This window comes from Oreochromis aureus, linkage group 3, assembly GCF_013358895.1.
Source record: "Oreochromis aureus strain Israel breed Guangdong linkage group 3, ZZ_aureus, whole genome shotgun sequence".
NCBI lineage: Eukaryota > Metazoa > Chordata > Actinopteri > Cichliformes > Cichlidae > Oreochromis > Oreochromis aureus.
The window spans coordinates 16,912,125-16,927,741 of record NC_052944.1 but is presented as its reverse complement, the minus strand read 5'-3'; the positions used below and the strand labels follow the sequence as shown (position 1 = coordinate 16,927,741).

Below are 15,617 nucleotides of genomic sequence, written 5' to 3'. Positions count from 1 at the left end.
GACGAGGAGGGTCTATTGAAACTAGGTCACAAGGGATGCCAGTTTGTCAAAAGCCTGAGTGAAAAGCATTGCGAGAAACATAAAGCACATTTCTATTCAAGGAAGAAAAACCTTTTAATGTTTCTCAGGCGACACCGTCCTACATTTACGGCTTTTTGCTGCAGAAATGGGAAGTTTAAACATTTCAGAAAACACTAATGTACAACAAGTGTCTGGAGAATGAAAAACAATGGAAGAAATGATGCGTTTAAAGTTTGCTAGGGCGCAAGAAGTAGACAAACTTAGTTTACTTGATGTGTACATTTTTCTTAGGTACACTTCTGCCAAGCATGCTTGTTGACTCGTTGGTAGACTTCACAAAATTAGCTTATGGACTCTAAGTACCACTTAAAATGTTAATCTGCAGTGTACGTCAAGCTACCTTTTCAGCGATTTCGATAACAGCCCTGGTTTGCACAGTCTAAACATTGTGGATCTGAAATCTTTTACTTTCAGTCTGAGCAACTTCCCATCCCCTTTAAAACTTTTAAGCAATTTCACTCAGTGCAGAGATAACAATTACGTCAATTCAACCATTAACTCCTCAAACAAGCAGAATTAAAAACTTACAGAAAAACACTCATGGTTAGACCGCGATATATGTAACTGAAACAAAACCAACAAGGAAGGCGTACAGTGTGTCTATTTAGGGCAAAGACTGCAAATGAAAATTCATGTTAGTGCCTTTGGAGAAAGCTGAGGTAGAGCCAGAACACAGGGGACAGATGAGATTCAAATCCCGCACCACTCTATCAGACAGTGTAAAATGAGATTTGGCACTATATCTAACACAGAATGAGTTATGAGTTGGAGAACTATTATAGCTAGATTCTAATTGAAGGTGTCCAAGAGCAGGTTTTTTTCCCCTCTCTCTCTGTCCTCGTAGCAGCGATGGAAAACGGGTAATATCTTTTACTGGGCTAGCATTGTGAATGTCACAGTCTCAAGGTAAAGGAGGCTCCAGCTTTACTTTGGTTTGTCAGAGTTTGCATGCTGTAGTAACTACAGTCCTTGAGTGCAGCAGAGAATGTTTCGGGACGTGGGGGTAGAGACGTGAGCACAAAAGTTGAAGATATGCGCGAGATAAAAGCCTCAGCTAGCTGAGGGAATGTTTTGCCTCTGGCTATACACGGTCTCAGATGGATGATTAATTGTTTATTGCCACCTTATGAAGCCGAAGAGTCATGGGCAAACAGTTTTTTTTCCTTGTTTTTTTTTTTAAACGAACTGCACCAGCCTCCTTCAGCAGTAAATGCTTTATAACCATACCTGGCCAACTTTCCATGAATTCCTATGTCCAAATTCCGTGCAGGTGCCCGTTTGAGTTGACGATTAATAGCTGCAATTTACAGCAAATGGGCTTTTGCACAATATGTTTAGCGGGGCTAGATAAAATGGGTCCCTGGCCACTGATCTGGAGACAGATTAGGTTTTTAGTCGGCTATGATTAAGGCATGAATAGGGAATGGGAGATCAGACTTTGGACCTGCAGTGTTTAATGCTGCCCACCTGTTATAAATGAGCAGTTAAATGAGTCAAGCATTGGTGGTCCCAGGCCAATTCAAGGGCATGAGGCAGCTACACACAAACTCTCAGCTCTCCACCTCTTTCTTATCTAGCGACCGTACAGCTTTCAGGTTTCCCCACACTCTCGTCGCTGCGAGTGCGTGCAAGGTGCTGCTGCACGCACTGCAGGTCGCCGGGCCGGCGGATGGTCCACGGCTTCCTTCTGTGTGGCAAGGCAGTCCAAAAGAGAATCTCAAAAAGGACATTTATCACTGCGGGGAAATGAACAGATCTGCTCTACTGCATGTACAACCAGACTGACTGGGCTGAATCTGTAAGTGGTAATAAATTACTCTTTAAAATTACTTCTTTTTTTTTTAAACCAGAGACTCATCCTCATCCTCATCCAAGGCAATGAATCACAAATCTGCATGTTTTTCATAACCACCAGACCCAGTGTCGCCACTGGCACTGTAACACCGTACATTTTAGTGTTTAAAAAGAGCATCTCTTGCATCTGCGCCATGAAAGTGTGGGCTCCAAATTGGGTCAACAGACTGTCGCTGCTTCTTTTCCTTCTCGAGAAGTCACTCCTTGTACCTGCAGGCTGAATGTGCTTAACACGTTCTCTGAAGTTTGACTTTTATCCACACCGTAAAGCGTCTGAAAATACTCGCGTTCTGTGCGCGCGCTCGCGTTTGCCACCAAGTGTTGTCCTCGTTTATTTCTAAATGGGCTTATTGTATAACAGCCCATGGAGGACAATGTAATTTAAGTGGTACAACATGAAAGCGCTGTAGAACAAGGAACTGGGGCTATCCATAGAGAGGGGCTAGTGCGGTAACACGGGCTAAAAGGTTAAAGCAGCGGGGGGAATTAATATGTCTTAATGACATTATAATGAATGGGAAAATATGGGACATCATTTATTAAACAGAGTCAAGTGTGTCAGGGAAGTGCGAGGACTCACAAACGCATTAATTATCTCGCGTCTCTCTTCATGGACGGGGGAAGAAAGCGTTGGTGGAGAGGTAATGACAGGCCCGGAACGGACATCATAAATTACCACAGGGGGGCTTCAAGACGACAAGGTCTCGTCTCACTCCTGCACTCACGCAGCAAGATGTCTTTTCATGTGTCCAAACCGTCACTGGGAATTTGGACAGAAAATCAGAATTGCCTTTTCTAACTCTCAGTCATTTCCCGACAAGAAAAGAGGGAAATGCCCTTTTTTCTCTAAAGACTTGATATCATACTGGCAAGACATGACTTGTTATTCATCATACCTGTCACTTTATGAGAAGAAAAAAAAGAGAGAGAGAGAGAGAGAAGCAAGCATGAGTCCGGTTTTCTACACTTTATTTTCTTGGGACCGAGATAGAAGGGTGGGGGTAGCGAGCGTTGCTCGAGAACAGTCATCCATAACCACCCATACGTTTTAAAGGGCTTTGATGTTTGCAGATGATCTGATCTGGGTAGCTTCCTCTCCATCGAGTTGTCTGGGTTCCAGTGACAACTTGTGGATTCCAAAAGAGCCTTCTGCAAAGCTAACATAAGTAAGTAAATTTGATTTATGTAAGTGCTTTACAATTGAAAAATGAGAGAGAAAGAAAAACAGGGTTCCTGGACTCTCTCTACACATATTCAGAGTAGTCTACATAAAATACAGTAACACAACAACAAACTGTATTCCACCCACAGTCATGCAGATCAGCAGCTGCCAAATGCTTGATGGAAATGTACATCTTCAACTGAACAGTTGATGCATTTCTGAGGTCACATGGGAAATTAGGCCAGGGTCTCGACGCAATAAGTGCAACAGCACGATCCGTGGGATGGTCAAGAGTTACTGGGAAGCAGAACTTAAGGATCTAAAGAGAATATCAGGATGCAGCATATTTTCCTTATGCGCAAGTACAGGACTGTTTAGGGATTTAAACACAAACCGTGTCACTAGATACTGGACCAGCGAAGAAGTGATGATTCACTACCAATAAAGGTATGTATACATTTCTAGAACTAATAGATTTAGAAAGTTTAGCTTTAAGATGGCTCTGGAATAACAGAGAGACTCTTTAAATCTCTCTTGATCTCTTGAAATTTAACAAACAAATAAATTACATGGTCAAAAGTTCTCATGCTTTCAGGTGGAAGTGGAGGGCCATACAATATAACTTCTGTCTAGCTGTTTCTAACTGTAGGAAACTGTAGTACAATTTTTATATGCAAGATATGCTTATTGAGCTTTGAACAGAGGAGTGGTTTCCAAGATTCAAAGGTAAGAATATGCTGTGTTGAAACTAATCTAAAGCCAAAACAGGACAAAATGCAATAATGATTTGGATATGGCGATAACATTATACTCTTCCAGGAAGTCCTTCCTGGAATTAATCACCATTATAGCTCAAAATTACACTCCAAATTCTGAAATCATGAAGCGTTTTCCTTGGGACATACTGAAGGAGTGTGACGTTTTTGACTCACTGGCCAAAAAAATAAAATAATACAAAACAAATGTCATCAATCGAGCACACTTTTAGTGATGAAAATACATGTTTTATGTCACTTATACATTAGCTTTATTAAGAATCGTTGAGGTAATATGGAATCATGTTGAATTCAAAACTAAAAGTCTGAGTTTTAAGAAACGCATTTCAACAAACCGATCAGCAGTTCATGATGAGTGGATGCTGGTGTTTTCTATGTCAGGGACATTCATAATAATCACAGTGAACACAGGAATTTAGTGGAAGTGATGCTGATGTCATGCAAATATGGTGCCATTTGTTTATAACAAGACAGCATTGTACCTGGTTTTGGGGGAAAAACGCAATAAAGCACTTGAATGTGTGTCACACTCAGGAAAGTTGAAAACCCAGAATTTAGACAAGCTTATCTCTTGTTATGTGAACAGCCTTCCTGTCAGATGATCACAATGGACAAATTTCAATGCTTATGGGTGTCAGTATATTGCCTAACAGTAATTATGACAGCCATAATATTTGATGTATTACTAATGAAATAAGTTTATAACACACAAAAACCTCTTTAATTTGAATAATTGTTCTTTTTGTACAGCTTCGGTGCTGTTATGGTTACAGACTCTCTCTCCATTTTTCTGAGAGTGAACACTGTCATAAAGGGGACAAAACTCATTTAAAAAAAGCCCAACCTACCCACGTTTGGAGTCTTTTGAGCTTACTATAACAGTAAACCAGACCAAGCACATGCCACAAACATTTACTCAGCAATGTTAGCCAACTAGTGGGTTAATGTTGGACACTGAATGCCTGTTGTATCATTTGAATGTGTAGACACAAAGGACTATGTAGACTTAAACCTGAGAATTTATAATCTTTTCATATAAAAATCAAAGCATTTCCTGCTTAGATAGTCAAATTATTATGGCTGCTTTTAACTCTAGTAAGAAATCTCACAAAATTCTTCCCACTGAGGTAATATTTTGTAATATCCTATCCTCCTTGTTGTTACTGTCACACTGGAGCAGTGGGTATAAATCTTCCCTTAACTTGAAATTATGTGCATGTGTGTTCATAATAAAGCTATTCCATCTTGCCCCAGCATAGTCCAGAATGAAACATTCCAGCACAGAGCACCTGTTCAAATCTCTCAAACTGATTCTGCACCGATACATCACTGCAAACAACTGTGCAACAGCCTGATTTTCAGCTTTACAAATTGGTTAATTCCTCACACAATAAACCTGCCAATGTCATTTGAGGGAATATTGCCCAAACAAATGCACAACTGAGCTCAGTGAATCTACAGCTTGGTGGCCATATGTTGTTATGGCAATAGTGGCTACCCACAAACAAAACATGTAGCAGAGCAATCCTGTTTTTGTTTTGTTTTTTCCTTCCCTGTTGTTCTTTCTAATCTCTTAGTGCTCCTCGTGTGTCAGCGTTTCGCTTTCTGACTCCTGGAGGTCAGATGAGTAGGAGGTCAAACGGACCGATATTAACACAAACACAAAATAAGATCTGGCTTCCTTGGAAAACATCAAGGTCACGCATGGTTTTCCAGGTAAAATTTGATGTGAGATTGGTGACAAGGTAATGTAGCATAGTGGAAGAAAGTGAAAGTGATATGCTCAATGAAGCTGTTTTTTTTTTTTTTTTTGCTGAATTGGCATTTTGTCTTTACTTTCCAGGCATTTCTGTTTGTCAGTTTGAGAAAACAACACTTCTGCACGCTTCCAAAGGAGCCTACTATCTTGGTTAGTTTATTGATACTTACAGGCAGTGTGTATATGCAGGGTGCACCAACATGCTATCTACCTGCAAGTAATAAAATAACAAACAAAAAAAATGTCATGCTATCAAATGATAGTAATCAAGGTAACGCATGGTGCTGCTGGTAAAAATCTGGAGACTTCGGAGGCTCCCACGCTGGTGCTTTGTTTTCATAGAGCACTTAACATGAAACATGATACAGGCCTCAATAGGCCTACATTTAATAATCATATGATAAGAACCTCCAACAGGGTCTGTGAGCAATGCCTAGTTCAGCCTTTTTTGTGTTTATTTCAGTAGCTATTGGGCAATGCATTGAGGGACTATGAGAATTCACTTAACAGGCTAACAATAAGCTTCTGGAATGGTCTTCACAAAGCCCCCAAAGTCTGTAGACTATACTTAAAAGCCTGGTCTGAACCGGGACTTGCACCAGAAGCTTGTTGATCGCTACCAATAGCTTCCTGCAGAGATGCAACTTGCTAAGTGACATTTAAACAAATATTAGTACACTTTTGACTCCGTATGGATTTGAGAAAATTCTAAATCAATTTAAAGTTGTGCGCATAATTCTTGTTTTTTAAAGTCATAACTGTACAAACAGTTCAAATAAATTATGAAAAGCCCAAAATCTAATAAAGACAAGAGAAGCCCCCTGAAAACAGCAAAATTCTTTTGGTGTGTTGTAGATCTCAAGCTGAGCAAGAACCATAGTCATTGCTCTCTAGACTTATTCACAAGGAAGTTGCGGCCTGTCACGATGTGAGTGAAGAAGTCCTCACATGCTCATGTCATTCTGGAAATGAGTAAATGATACTGAAAATTGCAGCAATTATTGGCAACTTAAGGTCCACTTCTGAGCCCTAGGAGAATTAGAGGAGAAAATACAGACTCAGTCTTCAAAGGCAATTAGTCTTCATATTGTAGTGTGTCCATTCAGTGAGTGTTCTACCCACTCATGGGACAGCACATGTGGACATGGCTAATAGTCTCTGTTAATGAGCCAATCGTTCATTATCAATCTTCTGGGAGGCACAGTGTGAGAGCGGCATCCTGTTGACACATTTAGAAGAAACGGCCACTGCATGCCGTTCTCTACGTATGCACAGCGCTGCGGTGCAATTGTCGCTGAAGGCTGCGGAAGAGCAGCTTGATTCCATTTGTCCTTGTGGAGATGGCTAAATTGGACAGATTTGCATGCAAACGCACAATACACACACAGTTTGAGTCCCAGCTTATTCTGGAGGGGGGGATTGGCCTTTTTGTCCCTGGCCACCTGGTCAAAATACTAACAGCTGACTTGTTGCTGAGCCTTGCGATGGCGATAAATCACAGCAGACCCCTCCCAAATTTATACGTACAATTACACACAGCTCAGGGCCACATCCCTTTTCTCGAACGCCAAGTCAAACACCATCTAACTACGTTTTATCCAAGAGTTTGCTTTTTTCTTTTGTTCTAAACAGAGAAATTACTTCTGCTTTGTTTATAATGACGATGCTTTGCTCTGTTAGCCCAGAGCTAAAGTCACTTGGACTGCTCTAGAGGAACAGTGGAAACAAAACTTTCCTTGTAATTATCATTAATGCTACCTGTATCTTTGGAAAACCTCTTTTTACTTTTACATAAATGAAACCTTTTGACTATTTTTCCCCACCCCATTTACTTAAATATGCAGCTTGTTACTCTGCATCTTGGTTTCCCCACACCGTCCCTGATGTTAGCTAGATGCAGTGGTTTCTACAAGCAACCCGCAGTAATCCGAGCTCTTAAAAGCCCCGTACATTCCACCCTCACTCATTCATTATCACTTTGTCTACCGTCTTGACAGACTCCATTTTTGCGGTAGTCCAACATTCTCCATTGACCTTACAATGCTTGATTAAGGGCATTGGGCCTCTGGCGCCACTCTGTTTCCTCCATGTTTAATTAAAAGGTGAAGAAAGTCTTCTGTCTTGTGATGATGGCTTGAGTACATGATTCTTTCACTGCCAGCCCAAAAACCCCTCTCTCATGTCTCCAGCCCCAGGCTTGAGCGTACGCACGTCCTTTCACTTAAGGCTATTTTCCTAAGCCCCAAACTTTTTTTGACCTTCCGTATTATCGCTCCATCTTTCAGTTTCCCTGTAATATAAGGAACTCCATGAGATTATACAAGGAGACTTTCTCTTCCCAATTTGTTTACTGACAAAATGTCTTTCTTGTCGAGCAGGGAAGGAACCTATCACCATGCTCTATAATGTAAGTTACCTTGTCAAAGCCTGTTTAGAATACATCCTCAGAGGAGCCATGCAGAGAGGAACACAGGGGTGCACTTAGTGTCATTGCCGCTGGGGAGGGGGTTGTCGAGCGCTAGAGAAGCGAGGAGAGGGGTGCAGTTTCATATGTCTATGGCAATTAATGCTTATGTGACACATTGAAAAAGGTCCCCTGGGACTGACAAAGCCAACAAATTGACTTACTATTTGAGCAGGAAGATGTAGGAGGGGGGGGGAGAAAAAAAAGCATGCAGCTTCATCTTGTCATAATGAATCTGGAATCTATTCCTGTCGGTGTTATGATTGCGGTTTATTCCCTGTATATGCCATAAAGTACAAGTGTGCTTACAGGGATACCATGTAGCTTTTGACAAGATGGGGGTGGGGGCTGCCCTGAAGTAATGACTTTATCGTGTGATTCTTGTAACTTACATGACAAACAAAACGGTTACTTTGCTGCTTGCTATAAACGTCTCTTTAGGGCCTGGAGCAATGCAGGGACAGAGACAGATGTTTCATTTCATGCCATGTTTTCAAACTCTAACCCACACACAACACACAACACACAAATATTGCATATCTTAAAATCCTCCACTCAGTCCTGAACGATAAATGAATCTCACTTCAGTTCTTGTGCAGTACTGGAATAGCCCTTCAGATCAGGGAACCTGGTGTCCATAAAGGTTCAGCCAGTGATTTGGGCTTATAGGGAGTGTTCAAAATGACAGGAGTCATTAGGTGGCCAATTTGTTTTCTCAAGGGGTGCTGTGTTTGTGGCATTCAGCTTTCCTCAGGGAAACAAGGCCAATCAGCTTCTGCTTGTCAAGGACTACAAGGGCTGGTGACCTCTGACCCCTGCTGTGGCAGTGACTAAGTTTCAATAAGAGGGCTACCCACACATAGACTTTGTCACCCAAATAGAGCAAAGCCTGCCCAAGAATATTTGGGAACTCATTTTAGGAAACTCCGCCCTCCCTTTATGGTTGTTTAGAATAAATATCAATGAAAACAAATACATAGCTAAAAATAAGAACAGATCTAAAAATACTAACCATACCGTTATACAGATGTGCAAGGTTGCTCTGAAGCACTGCACTTGTCTTGTGTGGTGGTGATATGTATGTTTATGCATGAGTGTGTGTTGCTGTGTGTGAGTTTTGGTATGGCGTGTGTGTGTGTGTGTTCAGTATCATAATGGTTTGTGGAAAGAAACTGTTTCTGAGTCTGTTGGTACTGGTTTGGATGGTCCTGTAGTGTCTCCTAGAGCAGCGGTCCCCACCGGTCCGTGAGTCGTTTGGTACCGGGCCGCGAGAGTTGAGGCTCAGGTGTAAAATGTATGGTTTTCAGGTTTTTTATCAGTTTTCAGCGTTGTTTTGTTATCGTTTTTATCGTTAACTCGGTTTTCCTGGGTCTTTTCACGTGTGTTATGAATAAATCTTCTTTTTTTCGGTACCGGTACTAGTTTTATTTTGTTGTATTTATCCGCGACACCTTAAAGGCCGGTCCGTGAAAATATTGTCGGTCATAAACCGGTCCGTGAGGCAAAAAAGGTTGGGGACCGCTGTCCTAGAGGGCAGCAGGTTGAACATGTGAGATGCAGGATGGGTGGAGTCACTTGTGATTGCCTCTTATTTAGCAAGGTCAGTTAGTGCTAACCAGCTTGACCTGTCCTGTTTTTTCCTACTGGCTCACTCAGTTCTTCTATAGTGAATGTGTACTTCTGCTATCCAACAGTTCCAGCACCACCATGCAATTAATGCCAAACACATGGCAGCAACTCGCATGGCACATGGTATGCAGACATGGTAAAGATGACCTGCTAAAGTTCAAACTGGACATCAGAATGAGGAAGAAAGGTGAACGTGGCATTTGTGTTGATGCCGGACGAGCTGGTCTGGCTTTTTTAGAAACTGCTGATCTGCTAGTATTTTCCCACATAACTATCTCTAGGGCTTACAGAGAATGGTCTGAAAAAGAGAAAATATCCAGTGAGCGGCAATTCTCTGGGTAAAAATGTCTTCTTGGTACCAGAGGTCAGATGAGAATGCCCAAACAGACAACAGTAAGTCAAATAACCAATTAGTACAACATGTAGAAGAGCATCTTTGAACACAACATGCACATGCTAAAATGGTCTGGTACTTATATAGCGCCTTACCTAGGCTCTTTCTACTACAAGTCTCATTCATCCAATCATACAGTGCTATTAGCACTTTTTAAAAATCTCCATCGATAGATCCATCAGGGGCATCTTGGGGTTTGAGATCTTACGTAAGGATCTTTTGACACATGGACTGTAGGACCTGCTCTAGCACCTCAACCACAACCGATTCATGTTCAGCTTCTAAGCAAATTCCTAGTAGCTAAGAAAGGAAAACGTTTGGGCCAAATTTGGATGGGCTCACCAAATATAGATATTAGAAGTTTGGAAGAACATTACATGGTCTGATGAGTCTCGATTTTTCTGTTTGTTGTGTTCAGGGAAACTTTCCACTGTTTCTTGAATAACACAATTAGTTCACTGAACAGAAAAGTAGCCTTTTAGCTAACTCTGGCATATTTATATTGATATATGTTCATATGCACTGTCCCTTTTAAATGAATATATTCAAAATGGCCTCCACAGTAACCAAAGTAGTCCAAGAGCCTTTGGGATGTGCTAGAATGGGAAAATTCCAGCAGTGGGAAACTTGCATCATGGATGTGAACCCAACAAATCAGCAACAACCGAGTGATGCCATCATGTCAATATGGACCAAAATCTTGAAAAACCTTGTTGAATCAATGCCACAAAGAAGTAAGGCCGCTCTGAAGGATAAATAATAATAATAAATAATAATACTAATAAGGTGTACCTAACAAAGTGTGCAGTTACTGCATTACTTGTTTATTAGGGTTAGACTTATTTTAGTTTTGTAAGTGAAACTGCGGTCATCTCGAGTTAGAATTAGTTTATTTTTAAATGTAGTTTTACTATAACTATAACACTCAGCACCTGCAGGAGGAAAAACAGGTGGTTCTGTTGATCCATTATTTATTCGTTAATAATTACTTCGGTTTTTGTAGAGGAACACCTAATAAACATGTAATTTAATAGTTTTTTATAAGAAAGTTTGTGTGCACCTCTGTTTGCATGCAGACACTTATGTGTACAGTCTCTTCCTAGCTACAGCCTATTGTTGTGAAATTGTGCTGCACTTCTATTGTGACTTTAATTATCACATTACAGGTACAAATGTATTTTAGTACAAATAACTAGATGTGGCAGCTTATCCATTCCAATAAGTTACCCGTTGTTTTCTGCTCCCTCCCTCAAGATGACAATATCATCATATAAAACAAGGGTTATTGTAATGGCATGAAAGTGGTTAACAACTGAGCGCCATTAATTGCGCCTTGTAATTGCACTTGATCAATACAAAACCTCGTTGAGTAATGCACACATGTGTATAAAGTGTTTACCTCGAGTGCGAAAGTGGCAAAGAAGTGGGACTCTGTGGGGAACTCTTACATATGTAATGTCAGTTCACAAGAGCTCTCCGTGCAGCTGAAGAGGAGGGGATGGATGAGCGTTAGGTGGCATCGAGGTGGTTGGTGGGGCAGATGTCTTCTCTGGGCGGCCATGCGTGCAGGCTTGGCCCGAGGGATCTCTACCCACTATGCATCGAGAGCAATTAAACACAACTCGTGCTGCAGTTCGTGGATGGAAACAGGCCGAAAAAATATGCGCTACGCACGCGCAAGCAGCCTTAAAGGACAGGGCGGATGGGGAGAAGTACAGCGCCACAGGCAAAAGTTGTACTGAATCCAGAGAACAAAAATAATCCAACAATTTGTCATGGAGAAAAGTGAAGCACATTTCCAGTAACAGTATTAAGCATCTGATGGCAACACATGCCTCTCCCTGCAGGCTTTGACCTAATCTGCACTATTCTTAAGCTGCTCCTTTAACAGTCTTACAGCTGCTTACCTGCTGGCCCTACAAATGTACAAAAGAACCATAAAGAAATTGATATAAATACCTACAGCAGGTCTGCATATGAGAACACAGCAGGTACTGCAAAGCCTGTCATGGGTATAAACAGTAAAATCAATGGACAGTATAACTGTCCCTTTCTTTACTAATATTATACAACACATTAGCATTCATCTAAGTATTATTAACAACAGTAGGAAAATAAGGTTTAGTTTCGGCGCACATTTAATCAAAAAATGCTAATTGTTTCTCATTAATATGCAGCGTGGAGTTTAAAGTCCAGGTTGGTCTACCTTGCTGCAGGCCGGACAAGGCTACACTTTGGATCACTTAAAGACTAATTTGTTAAAGGACCGATGGCATGTAAGTCTACTACTTTGCTTCATATGTATACACTTCTTGAGCTCAAATTTGATTGCAACAAATTCAAGCTTTTTTCTTTACTCTTCTACGTAAATCTGAAAATAAAGAAGAAAATGTATTTTTTTTTACTTCCTCTGTCAGTTTGGTTCTCTTTAGAGGCCTGCCAAATTAATTCAGCACAGTTATAACTAGATTTGGTGGCGTGCGGGAATAACCAGCATTCTACAGTTAAATCAACATCAGACGCTAGGCTGGTCCTCTGGGGGCGCCTTGCAGTGCCTCACTGTTTCTTAGTCAAAGCAGTGTGCTTTGCCTCCAGCCCCCTGTGGAATATCTCTTAATGTAACTGGCATCTTCATTTTGGCTTTGCTCTGATGTTGCATTAAAAAAAAAAAAAAAATCAAATCCTCCATTTTAACTCAGAAAAAGTAAAAGGTTTGGGGAGAAGGGGGGATAACAGAGTAGGAGACCAACAGAGGAAAACGGTGTAAGCTGTTAATGCTATGTTAATCCCCCGACTAAAACAGCTGAAGGTAATGCAGAGCTAGATAGCTAACAGGAGAGGTGAGTGAGAAAGAGTACACGGGAGGAAGAAACATCATCCGAAAGTCTTAACGTGTTAATGGAATATTTTCTGGAATAATTGTAAATCTATCAAGACGTCATGCCTATTCAACCGTGTCACCACACAAAGCCATGAGAGAGAAAAAAGAAAAAAACAAAGCAAAAACAAACAGCATTCGGTCGAAGGGTCAGTGTGTTGCTTTGCAGTTGTTACCCTATAATTCGCACAATCAAAATGACTCAAGTAAAAGATGGGCCTAAATTTATACAACTGTCTATTTCTATGTCTTAGTTGTTGCTGGACTGTACCAGTCCAGGGGAGGGTTGTCGTGGGCCCAGTTGTGCAACATTATAGCAAAATTGAGTGCATACTAATTAATAATAATCTGAACATAACAATATCTTTACTTTCATTTTAGAGCCTTACATATACAGTAGTGGAGCTGATAAATTATTGCATAGTGTTCTACATGGCTGTGAGACTGGGTACTCACGGCCACTACTATTACAAAAAGTAGTTAGATTACTGTTACTTTCCCATAAGCACGATGCGTTACTGTGTTACTAAACCGTGATTTTGTTTGTGAGAGTGTCTTATGACAATGAAGTGCAAGCGTGCAACGTCCATGGTAACAGATGTATGTAGATCAACAATGGATAATATGGAGTGTGGGAGAGAGTATGACTGTGTGTTTAAAAGCTTGGAAGTAATGACATTACTTCAAGTTTGATTTCATAAAAAGTGTCAAAAACATTATCTTCTGCTGTACACTCTGCGTGGGAAGAAAACTTCTTTCTACAGTAAAAACTTAAACTTCAAATCTGAGCAAGCACCTAGCAAGCCGCCATGGGAATGAGAAGTTCACAGAGAAACCCCCGGATCCTCCCACTGACATGACCGCTGAGGCACCGGGCAAACCTCCATTGGCCCCACTCCTGAGAAACAGGTGAAAACAGATTTAAGAGCAACAGGACTTAGTGCCGCTGAATCTTTGATTTTATTTATTTTTGCTGTGTTTTACTTGCATCTATTTGAAACACTGAGTGTAAAAACACAAAAAAATATTTTCTTTTATGTGCTGGAATATGCAGAAAATTGGTTTAAATGTTAAACAAATTTCTTCCAGTCAGACAATGTTGCATATAATTTAATTTTTGCTTGATGCAATGTGCATCAAGTTAAAAGATTAAAACTAATAAAACACATTTTTAAAAAAGACTTTTTCATTTGATTCAATTTTATATGATGGATTATGCAGAAAAAATGGAACTGGGGGGCTAAAAGGTCTATTGCTTTATAACGTATTCAGGTTGTTTGTCATGTTTTTAAAAAAGTAACTAAGTAACTAATTACTTTTGAAAATAAGTAATCAGTATAGTAAGGGGATTACTTTCTTGGAGAAGTAATCAGTAATTAGTAATTCATTTTCAAGTAACTTGACCAACACTGCTGGACACAGACTCTCAGTCCAAACATAAGCACAAAACACCAAAAAAAAAGCAACAGAATACTGACTAACGAGTCATTACTGTCAATAAATGCTAAAGAAACACTTAAGACAGGGGTGTCCAACTCCAGGCCTCGAGGGCCGGTGTCCTGCAGGTTTTAGATGTGTCCTTGATCCAACACAGCTGATTTATATGGCTAAATTACCTCCTTAACATACCTTGAAGTTCTCCAGAGTCTGCAAATGAATCAATCATTTGATACAAGTGTGCTGACCCAGGGTGATATCTAAAACCTGCAGGACACCGGCCCTTGAGGCCTGGAGTTGGACACCCCTGACTTAAGAAGTTCAAATGAGACAATGTGTTAAGTAATCCAAAAAATGAATAATGGAAGTTTCAAACTGAACAAAGACCTGAAAGCATTATGTGGACCAGCCGATTAAAAAAAAAGGACTCTTAACTAAACACAGTTTTATTTCTGCAAAGGTTAATCTGTTGAGTTCTGTCAGGATAACACATTGTCATTGAACGACACCTTTCTTAAAAGCAGGTGTAAAAGAGGAAGTTGATGATTAAAAAAAACTTATTACTGATATTACCACTATTTTGTTTGTGTAATGTCCTGAAGATGTCCTAACACTGATGGCATTATTGCAGAATGTGGGTTATAAAGTGGTGCACACAAATGCCTTTTGTTCATTATTCATTTATAGAGTGGATAAACATACAAGGTCATTGATTCAGGCTGTGTTGCCTTTCTCAACACTGTCAGGTGAATAAAAAAAAAATGTTTTGCAAAGAAAAGGCCTGAAAAATTTATTCAACACCTTCAACCAGCATTCTCAACTACCTTCAAAATAATGTAAATAAGAGGAGGACCGGAGACACAGCCAAGGCGCATCAGCCAGACAGTTTTTTGTTTCCCCCAATCAGATAAGAAGTCAAGGTTTTTAGTTCGGCGTTGAAAAACCAAAATATTTTAAATCTGTTTTAATAAATAATATTTCATGTCAGTCTTCTTCAAAGCATCAAACAGTTATATTTAATAATAATCAAGATTTAGATTGTTCCAGTCATATAAGAAATTTAGCAGACATATGCAAACAGTGTAACAATAGTGTCCAATCATTTTGTCCAGTTTAAGGTCTCAAAACATATTTAGAACATAACCAAAATTGAAAAAGTAAAATGCTCCTGCAAATTTCCTCT

At 40.2% G+C, this 15,617-nt stretch overlaps 1 protein-coding gene and 1 long non-coding RNA gene across 4 annotated transcripts in view; one reads left to right on the top strand and one right to left on the bottom strand.

Annotated features, from left to right (window-relative positions):
• Window positions 1-15,617, bottom strand: part of ppargc1a (peroxisome proliferator-activated receptor gamma, coactivator 1 alpha) — a 295,993-nt gene that overhangs the window by 181,859 nt on the left and 98,517 nt on the right. The gene's annotated exons all lie outside the window — the stretch shown is intronic.
• On the top strand, window positions 1,605-9,415 carry LOC120438908. Its single transcript, XR_005612243.1, has 3 exons — window positions 1,605-1,879; window positions 3,007-3,101; window positions 3,247-9,415. It is a non-coding gene; the product is annotated as an uncharacterized LOC120438908 (long non-coding RNA).